The sequence below is a fragment of the Panthera pardus genome, unplaced genomic scaffold (genome assembly GCF_024362965.1).
Source record: "Panthera pardus isolate Hobbes unplaced genomic scaffold, ASM2436296v1 HiC_scaffold_13, whole genome shotgun sequence".
Lineage (NCBI taxonomy): Eukaryota > Metazoa > Chordata > Mammalia > Carnivora > Felidae > Panthera > Panthera pardus.
In genome coordinates this window covers 25,131,769-25,148,663 of record NW_026526688.1, presented here as the reverse complement: position 1 = coordinate 25,148,663, position 16,895 = coordinate 25,131,769, and the positions used below count along the sequence as shown (strand labels likewise).

The 16,895-nt window shown below is 39.7% G+C and overlaps 1 protein-coding gene across 1 annotated transcript in view; it reads right to left on the bottom strand.

Moving 5' to 3' along the window:
- Positions 1-11,410, bottom strand: part of DLC1 (DLC1 Rho GTPase activating protein) — a 557,617-nt gene extending 546,207 nt beyond the window's left edge. Inside the window, exon 1 of the mRNA XM_053900920.1 lies at positions 11,221-11,410. The gene's annotated coding sequence lies outside the window, so the exon portion shown is untranslated. The remainder of the gene's footprint in view (positions 1-11,220) is intronic.
- Positions 11,411-16,895: the final 5,485 nt, after the last annotated feature.

Sequence of the window (16,895 nt, the reverse complement as noted above, 5' to 3'; positions counted from 1 at the left end):
GTTCACTGCTATTTCTTAAGCATGTAGAATATAGGTATCTGGCTTATGGTGGGCACTCGATAAATATTAGATTAAATGTGATATTCTCCTAATATCATAAATATTATATAGATTTTTTCCTTGGCTTGAAGATCCAAAGAAAAAGTTTTGGGTTAAAAAGGCTGAAGCACATTATTGTAGTATTTTTATCTTAGAGAAAAAAAGCCATTATGAAATGGAAACAAGTTAGGCACATGTTAGCATTAAGGGTGTATGTGCATGAAGGTGAACTTTTTGAAAGCCTATGATGTTCAGTGTTTATGTAAATTATCTAATTTAATTAAAGCAACTATGTGAGGAATGTATAATGATGATCATTTTCTGGACAAGGTATTTCTGACTCATTAAGCTTAATGGGTTTTCACTTTGTTCAGGGAATAAGTCAGTAGAACTGGAATCCAAATCCCAAGTCTCCAGGACCTTTCTACTGAAGCCTTTCCTTAGTCAATGTCCTCCATATTCAGAAAAACCTCTTCCCAATAGCATCATTTCCACGGAAAGCACAAACTGGTAAATTGTTTTTGTCACTTAAAAATGAATCAGCTTGGGGCGCCTGGGTGGCGCAGTCGGTTAAGCGTCCGACTTCAGCCAGGTCACGATCTCGCGGTCCGTGAGTTCGAGCCCCGCGTCAGGCTCTGGGCTGATGGCTCGGAGCCTGGAGCCTGTTTCCGATTCTGTGTCTCCCTCTCTCTCTGCCCCTCCCCCGTTCATGCTCTGTCTCTCTCTGTCCCAAAAATAAATAAAAAATGTTGAAAAAAAAAAAATGAATCAGCTAATCTACCAAAACACGCAACTGAAGTAATTATTGGAGATATGGAATAATATAGTGAATTCTCCAGTCCCAACTTGGAAATCTAACACTTCAGAATAACCTGGAGTTTCAAAGAAATTTACACTAAGAAAGAGTGCCACCTTGTGGTAAGCTTTACAACAGGAAGGTTTTACAAAAGGTTGCTAATACACTTGTATTTTTCATCCCTGTGCCTATCTTTGAAATTTGTAGACACAGAGAATAAAGTAACATTCTATTAAAGACAGAGAAAGCAATACGGTCTTTGAATGCTGGTCATAATTAGAATCCCTTTGTACTTCAAAGCAAGAAAAATCCATCCTGTGCCTCAGTTTGTAGTCATTATTTTTCTGCTTTAACTTATGGGAATGTAAGGCGGACGCTGTAGCTCTGTGCCTTATGTACTGTTTGGAAATGTTGGAATCTAAGGGGAACCTCAAAGAGAGGACTGGGATGAAAAGGAGAATGACAACTGACATGGAGGGTTGGCTCATTTCTTTTCTTTCCCAGATCTCGGAACATGGCACCAGCCTCGTAACAAATAATAAGAATCAAGTTGCAAAGTGACTTTCTATTCATTGAAGCAAGCTTCAGGATTTTCCTCAAATCCAACCAAGAACTAGTATTCAAGTTTGGAATTAGTCATGAGACGCTCAGTCTAATCTCCTCTTATAGAAACGAACACATTGGCATTTACCTAGTGATTTTTGTTTTTCCTTTCTTGTGGAGAAGTTGGAATTATCTAATCAATTCTGACGGTCGCCTATTATTCCTAAGTAAAATGCATCCAGGTCTGTGAAGATTATTTCCAAGAACGTAGGTAATATCGAGAGAGGGTACATTGGTATACCCAGAGAATCTCCACCTCAAGCTTCTTTGTCTGCACATATTCTGGCTTGTGTTGTGACTTCTAAACTCTGTGTATTTAGTGTCTCAAACCACTGGGTGACGGGATGGCACCATTTAACCTGCATTAAGGTGAGAGTAAAGTGGGTGGGTGACAGCCTATACTTAAAATTTCTGCTCTAAAGGAGGTAGTAAAAGGAATCGAGAAACATTTCACTTTGGAGCAGTTTATTCCCCCCCACAAAACTTAGCTAGTGTCAGTGTTAATTATTCCCATCAGCTCCCTTGACTAAGTGAGTCTCGGGCACTTGGGGGTGGTAGACAGTGAAGAATCCCACTGGAGGCAGAGCTCTGGTGGCTGCCCAGGTGACATGAGCACACCTTCTGATTTGCACTGACAGATGAACTGATCACCCTCTTGGTGTCCTGAGACGTCTAACGCATTGTGAAGAAAACAAGCTAAGAACATCCCGGTCTACTAGAGACATATGCTACCTAGTTTCAGTTGGTCCTTGGCTGAAGGAAGAGTTGATTTCTTCATTAGCAATTCGAGACACCGCCATGCCAGTTTGTCTGAAGTGATGCCCTTCACACGGTTTAACAGAATATGTGCTCTGGGCTTGAGCTGGATGCCTCACAAGGGGGGTGACCCTTGTTGATTACAGGCTGGTAGGCATATGAAAACAAAACAAAACAAAACAAAAACAAGGATGAACAGGGGCTGAAAGAGGAAAAGAGCAAAGTGAAGTAAAAACACCCGCAAAACAAAGGAAACAAAAACCCAGAGGGACATTGCTGCTCCTGTGATTGAAGAGAAACCTGGGACAAGACAAGGCTGGAGAAACAAACAAGGGCCAGGTCACAGAGGCTGAGTGCTTTAATGCCAAAATACACAGGCACTTGTGTATTAGCTGGACTGAGATGCACACGTGCACACCTGCTGTGTGACAATCTCATTTAAGGCTCCCGATAACTCTGTGTCTGCAAAGTCTTAGTTTTGTAGATGCGATGCAGGATTTAAGAGGATTGAATTGATCCACCTCATGGGGCACCCGGGTGGCTCAGCTGGTTAAGCGTGTGACTTCAACTCAGGTCATGATTTCACTGTTCATGGGTTCGAGCCCTGCCTCTGGCTCTGTGCTGATAGTGCAGAGCCTGAGCCTGCTTTGGATTCTGTGTCTCTCTCTCTCCCCTCCCCCACTCAAGCTCTGTTTCTCTCTCTCTCTCTCAAAAAGCAAATAAACATTAAAAAAATTTTTAATTGGTCCACTTCACTGGAAAACGTGGCAAATCCTGTTGAAAAATCCAGTTCTACCTGCCCATTTTTAAGTGATTTTAACTTAAAATACCATATATATGTCTAACATTTTACACACGCACATACGTTCACACACACACACACACACACACACACGCACACACACATCACATATTCTCTACATAAAGACATTCAAGAATTGAAGCAATTATACTATTTCTGCGGGCTGTGGATACCAAGCTTGGCATGTAGGGAGTAGAGGTTGTAATCAGTGTTTGGGACCAATTCTTACACCATCTGAAAGTCTATTCAGTTATACGTGCAGCTCCTTTTTCTCATTCCTTCAGTCCTTTCATTTTTTTTGCCTCTTCCACCTTCATTACCTTTACCCTGTACTCCCTTCTTAAATTTTTTTAATGTTTATTCATTTTTGAGAGAGAGACAGAGAGAGAGAGAGAGAGAGGGAGAGAGGGAGAGAGAGGGGGGGAGAGAGAGAGAGAGAGAGACAGAGAGAGAGAGAGAGACAGAACATGAACAGGGGAGGGGTAGAGAGAGAGAGGGGGACACAGAATCCGAAGCAGGCTCCAGGCTCTGAGCTGTCAGCACAGCACCTGACATGGGGCTCGAACCCACGAACCGTGAGATCATGACCTGAGTCGAAGTTGGACGCTCAACCGACTGAGCCACCGAGGTGCCCCTAACCTGTCCTCCCTTCTGATGTCCCTTTATCTCTCCTTTTTTTCTTTTCTTTCCTCTTCTCTCAACCGGGTGAGATTTAATCTTGGTTGTACTAATGGCATACTAGTAAATGTATTTTCTCATCTTAAAAATGTCATCATGTATTTAGTTCCCACGCACTATGATGAGCAAGCAAAACCAACACAAAGACAATCATAGATCCAGCAAATGAACTGGTGGCTTGGGAACAGCTCAATATTTTGGAGTCAGAAGAGTCGCAGTTGAGGCAGATTTTGGGACTAAGCCTTTGCAAAGCAGAACTTCGGTTTTCTCACCTGTATAATGAAGATATCTTTTGACTTTCTGACCTCATAGGGTCATTGTGAGGAGAGTGTAAGTGGAAATGATTTGTCACTAATTATGAGCCAGTAAAAACCACTACACTTTCACTACTGGCACTCAGATCCTTTAGCTGATCCATGACCTACTGTTACGACCCTTCTGCAAAGCTTTTAAATTAACAAGTGTTAATTTAGATTATGTTATGCTGTTTTGCTCAAAATCACCCTTAAATCATGAAAGATCACATCTGTGAAGTTGTTTTTGTTTTGTTTTGTTTTGTTTTTGTTCTTACTTTGGAAAGGAGCCGGTCCTTTGACTTTCAAATAGTTTGGCATCCCCTTAGCCAATTCACATTTCCTAGCGTGTTGTCATATCGCCATCTGCTGGCACTTCAGGAGGCTGACACGGAAGACTTCAAGGACACGGGAATCTCCTCCCAAAGCCAAGAGCACACTGTACACACTGTATGTTAGCTAACTTGACAATACATTATATTTAAAAGGAAAAAAAGAAACGCTAAAAAAAGACTTAAGGGAGAGTGTCAAAATTGCATAAAGACAATAAAGACAGGCTCTTACGAGCTAGCTACAAATAACTGTCAGCTTTTGAAATAACGATTCGTTCTCTTCATATATCAGGAAGCGAACCACTATGTAGTACTTAAAGCAATGAACTAACTCTGAAATGAAAGTAGTTTTAAGATTGGAAAATCTAAGAAACAAGATACAGAACACTATTATTACATTACTGTTGGACCTCAAATGCAAAATATGTCTGCAAGTGTATGTATTTGCACAATTTTAATAGAAGATATTATACATGTTGTTATTTTAACTCTTAACACTGCTTTGGAGCAAAAGGCTTAGTGGAGGTAAAGGTCTATTATTTTTTAAATGTCTATATTGTTTGAATTTCTATCTTGTACTTATTTTATTTTATTTTATTTTATTTTATTTTATTTTATTTTATTTTATTATTCTAGAGAGAGTACATGGGCAGGGGAGAGGGACAGAGCAGAGATAAAGAGAATCTCAAGCAGGGTCCACACTCAGCACCACATGGGGCCCATGACCCTGGGTTCATGACCTGAGCCAACATCAAGAGTAGGACATTCAACCAACTGAGCCACCCAGGCGCCCCTATTTTATTTTTAACAAAATAATTGGGGCTATATGGATAGGATCCGAAGTCATTCCTTTCACTTTTATATTTGCCTGTATTTAAGAATTATGTTACTAAGTGTATTTTTAAAGTATTATCAACTCCTTTCTTTATGCCCTTATCACATTTTGTCTATATTTATTTCATAGTACTTACATTAATTTGGTTTCGGCATAGTTACTCTCACAATATAACCTACATTTTCCAGAAAAAAACATGACTTCAAATATTCTGGCCTTTTGTCCCCACCAATTGCTTGTGTAGGTTTTTAGTCTTTGAAGCCTCTTTCTTACAATTATAGTAGGTAGCTCATAACAACAGGCTTTGCTACCAGCTATGTGTCCTTGGGGAATATTATGTAAGGCCTAGGTGCTTCAACTTATTTGTATAATGAAGATAACATTATCGATCTGAAAGGGTATTTATGAAGCTTATAGATCATGAAACACATACAAAATACCCAGTATTCATAGTTATTAAGATTGCGTGTGTGAGTGTTGTGTGTGTGAGTGTTGTGTTTCTCTCACCCTCCCTAGTTTGAAGTTTCAAGGCTCAGACGTGTCTTATCATCCTCAGCTCCTCAGGACTAGCAGAGTATGTTACATGATAATTGTATTAATGGAATTAATATAATAAATAATAAATAGAATGCATACATCTTACTAATATATATTTAAAAATACATATTATATTATTATATACTATATGTATATATAGTATATACTATATATACTATATGTATATATAGTATATACTATATATACTATATGTATATATAGTATATACTATATATACTATATGTATAGTATATATAGTATATATATACATAGTATATAGTATATATGTATAGTATATATATGTATAGTATATATGTGTATATATATGTATATTTGTGTATATATATGTATATATGTGTATATATATGTGTATATATATGTGTATAGTATATGTGTGTATATATAGTATATATATGTATAGTATATATATGTATAGTATATATAGTATATATATACATAGTATATAGTATATATACATATACTATACATAGTATATACTATATGTATATATATATGTATATATACTATATGTATATATATATGTATATATACTATATGTATATATACTATATACTATATGTATATATACTATATACTATATGTATATATACTATATACTATATGTATATATACTATATACTATATGTATATATACTATATACTATATGTATATATATATACTATATGTATATATGTATATATAAAATACATATTATATTATTATATACTAAATATTAACATATATTACTAACATATGCTAGTAATAATAACTGTTTCAATTAATTTCCTAAGAGTCTAAGGGAGAATTGCCAGAAAAATAAGATCTAAGTATTAAGAGAAACTGGGATGTGAAGGTGACCCTTTGCAAAATTTGAATTTTGGACCCCAGATATTTTTCCGAGTCCTCTTTTGACTAAGGTGTTTTATTTGCTCATTTGTGCATTTTTTTTTTTTTGCTACACAATTGTTATAATCCTTCCAACAGTGTATATATTATATATATATATATATAAAATATATATATAAACAGTGTATATATATATATATATATATATAATCCTTCCAACAGTGTATATATATATACCTATATATATCTATAAATGGAAGAGGGTAGTGCATGCATTAATTTATACCTGAATGTAAAAGTCTGCGTCAGTTTTAGATGTTCCAGTGTCACTAGGTATTATTATCTTCCAGAGCTATAGGGTATTGTGTGGATATACCACACTTCGCACATCCCTTCACCTGTACATTGACTTCTGGGTGGTTTCCCATTTTTAACTATGGTGTATCAGAGCATCTGTAGATGATCAAGAGTTACCCTTCCTGATTCATGTTACTACCACCACCCGGTTAATCATCCTTAAAATGCTACTAACTTGCTTGGGACATCTTTGATGACTCCCCACCACCAGGGTGTGACTCAGTAACTTTTTCAGATGGTATTTTTCTTCTCTTTGCTCTGTATAATTTTTGTCCCCATGACTAATTCCCTTAACTCCAGAAGGTGCCTTCGCCATGTGCTTTAGGAGACTTCATGTTATGGGGCCAAAATGAAGTTTCTAGGCAAGTTAAATGCTACCAACATCCAAGTCTTCAAAGTTTCTCAGTTGGTTAGGCCTCCAACTTCGACTCAGGTCCTGTTCTCATGGTCCATAAGTTGGAGTTCTGCATCGGGCTCAGCATCAAGTTCCGGGCTGACGGTGCGGAGCCTGCTTGGAATTCTCTCTCACTCTCTCTCTCCCCTCCCCTTCCAGGTGTGCTCTCTCAAAATAAATAAATAAACCTAAAAAAAAAAAAAAAAAGTCATACTCTCTGCCTCCCTAAAGTATAATTTAGGAATGTGTCTGGCTACATATAATTGAAAACTTATCCAAGGGCGCTTTAAACATAAGGGTGTCTTTTTCTCACACTATACCAAGTTCAGACGTCGATGGCTGGCACAGTTCAGCTGATCTGCAACGTCCACTCAGCAAAATTGCTATCTCCACGTAAATCTTTTAAATATTATGATCACAGGGTGGGCCGCGATAGATACAGACACCAGGTCCGCGTTCAGAGCAAGAAGCAGAAAAGGCAGCTAGGCCACCTCCCTTTGTTTCTTTCTTAGGAAAGCAGAGGATGTACGTGAAATCTAGCAATTGCCACTTACATCTCATTGCCAAGAACTGTTTCGCTTGACCACATCTAACTGTGATTCTGGGAGGTGACTATTCATCTCTGACACACTACCGTGGAAGTCAACCAGGAATGAGGGGGGTGGGATTGGGTGTGGTTCAGCTAATCTACAGGATCTGCCAGATGCTGAGATTCTCCAAGTGTAATTCCAAAGCCAGTATATGAGGCTCGAGCCTCATCTTATCTTCTATTTTATCTAACAGGATTCTTACTCCAGTTGGGATGCTTCACTGTTCTTCAGATGCTGCAGTTAGTGTCCTTGTTTCTGCAGCCTGTGTCTGATCCCTCTCCTTGATATCCTTTCTCATGTATCACCACTTATCCTTGCTTCTTCAAGTCCTGCTTGCTACATGAAATCTCCACTGGCCTCTCTCACACTGATTTATATGTATCTATCCGTCTTTCTATCTATCTATCTATCTATCTATCTATCATTTCAAAAAAAATTTTTTAATGTTTATTTTTGAGACGGAGAGAGAGAGAGAGAGAGACAGACAGGGTGTGAGTGGGGAAGGGGCAGAGAGAAAAGGATACACAGAATCCTAAGCAGCTGTCAGCGCAGAGGCAGACACAGGCCGGGAACTCATGAACCGCGAGATCATGACCTGAGCTGAGGTCGGATGCTTAACCGACTGAGCCCCCCAGGCGCTCCTATCTATCATTTTTTAATTTTTATTTATTTTTTAGAGACAGAGAGAGACAGAGCATGGCTGGGGGTGGGGAGGGGCAGAGAGAGAGGGAGACACAGAATCTGAAGCAGGCTCCAGGCTCCAAGCTGTTAGCACAGAGCCCAACGTGGGGCCCAGCCCACGAACCATGACATCATGACCTGAGCTGAAGTCAGAAGTTTAACCAACTGAGCCACCCAGGCACCCCTGATTTTTATCTTTTTAAAATGTACCGGTAAGGTACCATATTAAATTAGTGATATTTACATCGCTTCTCAATTTTAGAGTGTGAATAATATCTGTATGATTTATAGAAAAAAAGAGAGATGAATTTGAAAATGAGCGTTTCATCATTTGGAACAGGAAGTGCACAGGACTATTGGAAGTTCCTACTTTCGAAATAAGCCAGACAGAGAAAGACAGATACCATATGTGTTCACTCTTATGTGGATCCTGAGAAACTTAACAGGAACCCATGGGGGAGGGGAAGGGAAAAAAAAAAGAGAGGTTAGAGTGGGAGAGAGCCAAAGCATAAGAGACTCTTAAAAACTGAGAACAAACTGAGGGTTGATGGGGGGTGGGAGGGAGGGGAGGGTGGGTGATGGGTATTGAGGAGGGCACCTTTTGGGATGAGCACTGGGCGTTGTATGGAAACCAATTTGAGAATAAATTTCATATATTAAAAAAAAACACTTATGACTATTTAAAAAAAAAGGAGTTCCTACTTTCTACAGGAAGTCATGATTGTTACCTCCTAACAATATTTAAATCGATTTCCAAGGGACCTAGTAGGAAAGAGAATGAAGGTGCTTGCATAAAAATTCTTATCCTATAATTCAGTGACTCTTGGTCATATAGAGGCTGAATTAATACGAAGATTTCCTGGATCTTTTCCTAAATGTAATGATCCATATTAGCCTTTAGGCCCTAAATCTTTATTTACATAAGGGTGTCAGGTGATTTTGAACCAGACAGTCTTCTGCTCACATTTTGAAAGTCGCCACCACAGAGAAGGTGGAACCATTAGAAAAGCCACAACCAATGGGGGAAAATGAGAACTACAGCCTTGTGATTGGAGGGCATAAGCATTAGCTATGACCGTCTGGAACTCTTTGTCAGGACAGTCCAATCATTGCAAAATAAGATCAGTTTGAGAAACAAAGAAGGAACTATGGACTCAAAAATAATTTTCCTTTGGCCATTATGTGTAGTAAAATATATAATTCTCACAATAAAGTGGGAATTCAGTCATTTTTTTTTCCAGAACATATTTATCAAATACATTTACCAAATTTCAAAAGGTGAATGAGGCGTTTCCTCTCAAGCACTATGGCAGAAAGGATGTTCAGAGAAACTGTTCTACTATAGTGTTCCTAAAAATGCTGAACACAGGTATAAACAGACAACCCCCCCAAAACAAAAGCATAGGTGAGGAGGGCAGGAAACCAAGAGAATTCCTTACAGAACAGAAATGATAAGAAAGCACAAATTCTAACAGTTTTCTAAACATTGAGTTCAGAGGTCTAAAGTACAGAATAGTGACTACAGTTAACAATACTGCAGTGTCTACTTGAAACGTGCTAAGAGAGTAAATCTCAAGTGTTCTCACAACACACACACACACACACACACACACACACACACACAAATGGTACCTAGACGGGGTGATGGATATGTTAACTAGCTTGACTCTGCGGTCATTTCATAATGTATACATGTATCAAAACATCAAATTTTATATCTTAAATATATACAATTTCTATTTATCAATCACATCCCAGGAAGCTGAAAAAGAAAAACAGAAGAAAGTAGCGTTAGCCTTGAAGAGACTTGTCAAACATTGGTGGCTTCATTGGGCTGCACAAATAAGACAGAGTAGTCAAATTTCATAACCCCTATATGGCTGGAACAAACTCAAGCTAGATTGCTTAGTGTTCCCGGCTTAGTCTGTTGGGGCTGCTCTAACAAAACACCACTGACTAAGTATTTCTCACAGCTGTGGAGGCTAGGAAGTCAGTCCAAGGTCAAGGTGTCAGCAGGGTCACCTTTTGATGAGGATTGTCTTTTTGGTTCAGAGTCATCTTGCTAAATCCTCATATGAAGGATGGATCTTTCTAGAGCCTCTCTTATAGGGCACTAATCCCATTTATTAGGGATCTACCCTCGCAGCTTAAGCAACTCACAAAGGCCTCACCTACTAAGACTGTCAGAATTGGCATTAGGATTTCAACATGTGAATTTGGGTGGGGGGAGGGTGGGATGGGGACACAAATATTCAAACCACAGCATCCTGACCCCGGCCTCTCAAAATTCATGTCCTTTTCACATGTAAAATACGTTCATTCCATCTGGATAGCGCCCCAAATCTTAACTTGTTCCAGGATCAACTTAAAAGTCTTCATCCAGTCTCATCCACATATCATCGAAAGCAAGTATGAGGGAGACTCAAGATACCATTCATCCTGAGGCAAATTGCCTGGGTGCCTGAAACCCTTTATATACCACGTATTTTCCTATACATACGTGCCTAAGATAAAATTGAAATTTTTTTAATGTTTTTATTTTTGAGAGAGAGAGAGAGATGTTAATGCCAGTGGGGAAGGGGCAGAGAGACCCAAGATAAAGTTTAGTTTAAAAATTAACCCCAGTAAGATATTAACGATACTAGTAAAATTGTACAATAAAGTATTGTACTGTACTCACCCTCCCTCTTGCGATGCCCTGAGATGATGAAATGCAGAATGAAGAGATGAAGTGAAGTGAATGACACATTGTGACGTAGCGTTAGGAGACTCTTGACCTTCTGATCATTTATTTGTCAGAAGGAGGAGCACTGTTTCCAGGTGCATGCAGCTCCGAAATGGCGGAGCAAAGCGGAGACAGCGAAGCCACTCAGAAGGGGGATGGCAGCAACAGGTCTAAAGGGAGACCAAAACCTAACAAGGCAAACAACGCTAAATCCCCCTTGGCTCCGTGCCCCACATTGCAGCTGAGCCCCCAGAATTGCAGTTGGCTGGAATCGCAGGCCAACAGATCTACCAATGTGGGTGGGGTTCATGGCGACCGTGCCCTGCTCCCATGGCCCCGGTGGGCAATACCCCACGGGGGGGCTCTGCAATCGTCTTGCCCCCAAAGCAGGTCTCTGCCTCGGTGGAGGCTCTCAAGGACACTTTGAAATCCAGGTGGAGGCAGTTGTACCTTCAGGGCTCTTGGGCTCCACAGGCTGGTGGAGAAGGCGCCCCCCGGAGGTGCAGCCACATCGTGGGTGTCGAGCCCGGGGCAGTTGAGGATTTTTGCGCCGCAATTGAAATTCTGGAGCTGAACCCAGGATGTGAGGTGGCCCTGGACAGTAGAGGTTCTTCCTTTGCCTTTTTTTTTTTTTTTTTTCCCCTGCAGGTGCCTTCTACTCTTCTCTACAGATGGGTAGTGTGAGGGCCAGCCCAGAAGATCTCTGAAATGCCTTCAAGGTCATGCTTTCATTGCCTTAGAAAGTAGGTTTTGGCTTGTTTAGATCAACATCTAAACCAATCTCCCCACCATCTTGATGAATAACTCCTAGTTTCCATTGAGATGCACCAATCTCTATCCAATTTGGCCACAACCCTTGTGTTCTCTGATGAGCGTGGTTTCTTCTTCCAATATGGATAGGCTGAGAATTTTCCAAATATTTAAGTGCTGTTTCCTTTTTGATTAACCACTCTGTCTCCAAATCATTTCTTTCTTCTTAAATTTGACCGTAAACATTCAAAAGAAGCCAAGCTGTTCCTTCAACACTTTGCTTGGAAGTAGTTTCAGCCAGATATCCAATTTCATTGCTCACAGTTCTACCTTTCCCCAAACACAAGGACACGGCACAATTCAGCCAAGCTCCTTGTCACTTGATAACAAGGATCGTCTTTCTTCCAGTTGCCAATAACATGTTCCTTCCTGCCATCTGAGACCTCATCAAAATAGCCCTTACCATTACTATTTCCCCCCGACATCTTTTTCATGAGCACTTAGATATTCTCTTATAGATTGAGGCTTTCTCTACAGCTCTCCTTTTCTGAGCCCTCCCCAGCTTTGCCTTTAAGAGTTCATTCAAAGCAGCATAGGCTTTTCCAAACATGCCTCTTCGGGCGCTGCCCATAATAGAGCGCTAAAGCCACTTGTACATTTTTAGGTATTTGTGATAGCAGCAACCACACTCTTGGCACCAATTTTCTTAGTCTGTCCAAGCTGCTATAGCAAAATACCCCAGACTGGGGGACTTCTAATAAACAGCAGAAATTTATGACTCACAGTTCTGGAAGCTGGAGGTCTGAGATCAGGGCGCTGGCATGAGTGGGTGAAGGCCATCTTCCAGGTCACAGACTTACCATTATATCTTCACATGGCACCAGGAGGCAAGGTATCTCTTTGGAGCCTCTTTAATAAGGCACTAATCCCATTTATGAAAGCTCTACCCTCCGGACTTAAACACCTTCCAAACCAAAGGCCCCATCTACTAATCCTAACACCTTTGGGGGTTAAAACTTCAGCATAAAAATTTGGGGGGGATATAAATATTCAGGCCATAGAAGTTCTCCGCCCCCCCCCCAAAAAAAAAAGGTTGATTGTCACCTAGGTAAAGCAAGGGCAAACTTAATCTGGAAGAAAGGAATTTAAATGCAGGCTCAAACGACTCCTACAGTTAATATTTCAAGGAACACAAGCCACAATAAAAAACAAACAAACAAACCCACAAGCATGAGAGAGTCAGGAGAAACTCCACCCTTGTTGCCTGTGCCAGGCTGACTTGTAAGGACTATGTTCCATGCCCTCTGCTTTTAGCTGGAGCCAGTCAGGGTGGAGACTTGACAGAAGATGGTGGAGGTGGGGGAAGAAGAAAGTTGGAAAGGTAGATAATCATCTGATTTCTCTCTGCACAGTGACTCATTCCAGTTTTATTCTTCCACAGAAAGTCATTGCTTATCACAAGGCAGACTGCAATATACAGATGTCTCTCCAAGGGTTGGAACCTCCCTCCATCTCCTTGTTCCTTAGGACCTAGGATGTTAACAGGTTTGCTACTGCTTAGATTTGGTTGCTGCGTGTACCCTGGTCTGCCTTCATCTGTCCAGCTTTCAAATGGACACTTTATATACAGCCTCATTCTCTTTGAATTTTTCTAATTTGAGTGGGCCATTTATTTCTTGTTTTCCATGGAACAGAGAACTGGAAGATAGAAACAAGTTGATATGGGTATAATCTTAATTCCATGAGTCAATGACGAGAGAAAAATGACGGAAAATATATAATATGTAAAAACACAAACATAAAAACTGATGAATATCCAGTACTTATTAAAGATACTAAGCCTTGGATATGGGAAGAAAAATGTACACCAAATAAAATAAAGATAAACTCCATCTATGTAAAACAGATACTGCAGAAAAAGAATTAAAGATCTTGAAGCTGTCAGAATGAAAAGTGGGTGACACATAAATGAGTGGTAGTTAAACCGATGCCTTTTCAATAGCAAACAAAGAGGCCAGAGGCTGTAGAATAATATTTAAAAGATTGAGGGAAAATATCAATCTAGAATTATAGACTTGGGAAAAATGTTTCAATGAATGAGGGTGAAATAAAGACAGTTCCAGATAAATAAAAACTGAGAAAGTTTATGACCAAGAGACTCTACTGAAGGATTTCTTTTTTTTTTTTTTTTTAACAAATGTGGTCTGGGAAGGAGACAAATGATCCCCTGAAGGAAGTTCTGGGAAGCAAGAAAAATGCCAAGCTCTGAAAATGGTAGACCTGTGGGTAAGCCTAAAGAAATAACTATATAAATCGATAATAACACCTCTAATTGGTGGAGTTGAAAAAAGATTTTAAATCTTGAATAGCACGAGGTATCATTTGGAGGGTATATATTACAGCGTACCGAGTAAACCTCCACTTGTTTGTTGTAAGAATTGCCGTGGGTGGTTATGAGTTTGTACACTAAGGCTCAGCTTGTATTTCCATGGTAGAGATTTACAGCAATTGCCTGGGAGTAATTCAGGGGGAAAAAAAAATCTCCGGCAATTTGCTGCATCCAGAGAAGTGCTTGGCATGTTGCTGACTTTCCTCTTTCAGCCCCCTAAAGCAAATTGCAACCATATCTTGCCTTCAGACAGGAAAGTGCAAGCCCCTAATGGGCCGAGATACTGAGGAGGTACCTTACCCTGACTACTTGGGAGGGGTCTCCAGAGGAGCTTCTCTTCCCAATTATACATCCTTTCTTTCCAGAGAGGCAGCTGGAAGGTGAGGTAACTTATAAATTGGAGAAAAGGTTCATGTGGGAATGGCCAGCCTGATAATCACTAAGGACGGAATTACCAGCCAGACCAAGCATTCCCTTACACCACTTCAGGGTTTTCTTTAATGACAGTAGATTTCTCTTTATGTTTTATGCAGTTCTGTACCACGGCAGACTACATGTAATGGACAAAAAAAAAAAAAAAAAGGTCATGGAATCTACTTTTTTATTTGCTGCTTTGGTTGTGGCCCACTCTGGAAAGTACAACGGATTCTGTTCCTTTGCAATCCTGGGCCAGTCCAGGGAGTCAATTTGGTTTCATTTTGGCTTGAATGCTTCCTATGGACAGGGTCTGATTTCTTCCAATAACCGTTTTGGCTCCTGCCCAAGAACTGGCTGGCTCTTCACTTACCTTGTTATTTCTTAATGCTCTATTAAGCCCCAAATTCAAAGCCCAGACTTTTACTTTCTGTCCTACAGAAATAACTGACTTTGGGCCCCCTGTTTCAAGGGCAATATAAGCAGTTTAATAACCTAGAAAGGTTTTCATCATCTCTTTCACTCAACATTTTACCATTACCCGTGGGATCCAGAAAATAAAGAGACTGCTTTTCACATTGATTTGCTTTGCTCAGAGCAGAATTTTCAGTCTTTGGTCTCACTTCAGAGACAAGTATAGGTCCTGATGCATCCAACTGCATCCAGGAAAACTAAGAGCTCTCAGTTAACCTCATGAGAAGTTCCAGAGGTATGTGGCACTTTGGTGGACTCAGGTTAATCTACTAAATACAATCTTTCAGGCTGCCTATCCGCTGCTTATCAGCATCAGGCTCTGACATGAAAAGAATTTGGCCTCTAAAAATACTAATTTGTATTTCTCAAAGGCACTTGACTCTAAGACCTGAATTCTTTGCAAAGCAGGATTTCTATCGAACAATGCAGAGGAAAAATAACTTTCCTAATACAAGTTTCCAAAAACAATGCAGCATTGAGGTTGAGGGCTCTCAAGATCCTTCATTTTTGGAATTAACAAATTAAACGAATTTCTATGGAGAAGATAAAATATGGATAAGGGCTCAGATGCCCTCCAGCTGGCATGGAGGAAATTCTTTTTCAGCTTTGTTGATGTCACAGTTATCCTTTTAATTAGTGAAATTCAGTTCATAGACCTCTGCTTTGTGAGTTCACTTAGATTTCTATATTCCACATAAGGCACTGAAGGAATTGTATATTTTGTAAACCTGAAATATCTGCCCATACAGGCAACAAATGTTCCTTTTTATATGCAAATAGAGAGATCCATATTTGTTTAAAAAGCAAAGTTGTTACATTTTAAACACATTTTCTAGTTTGGAAATACCTTTCCTCCGGACAGCAAAGTACGCAAAAAATATACATGTACAGTTTGATAAATTCTCATGAAGTGAAAAGCTATGTAACCACTACCCGAGTCAAAATAGAATGTTGACAACGGTCTAGAAGCACTTCCCAAATATTAAACCCCTTTTCTTTCTAAATGTAGTCACCAACTTGACTTCCAAAATGACAGTTTAGTTTCCCCTGCCTTGGAAATATATTTAATTGGAGTTATTATGCATATATATACGTGTATGTAGATATGTATATTTCTGTTGGTATTATACCTAGAAGAAGATTGTAGGATTTTTGAGTTCCATGTCTGTTCAGACTTGCAGTGAATAAAATGCTCTTTTTATTTACTTATTTAAAATATTTTTTAAATGTTTATTTATTTTTGAGAGAGGGAGGGACAGAGTGTGCCTGGGGGAGGGGTAGAGGGAGAGGGAGCCACAGAATCCGAAGCAGGCTCCAGGCTGCACGTTGTCAGCACAGAGCCAGACGCGGGGCTCAAACTCACGAACCATGAGATCATGACCTGAGCCAGAGTCAGAGGCTTAACTGACTGAGCCACCCAGGCGCCCCTAAAATGCTCTTTTTAAATGGCTGCACCCAGTCAGTCTCCAGCAAGGAGCATTGATTCCGTTTCTTCATGCTGTTAGTGATTGGTGATGTCGTTCTTTTCAGTTTTAGCCATGCTGGTGCATATGTAGTGATGTCTCATGGAAACTGGAATTGGAATCTTCCGGATGAGTATAAA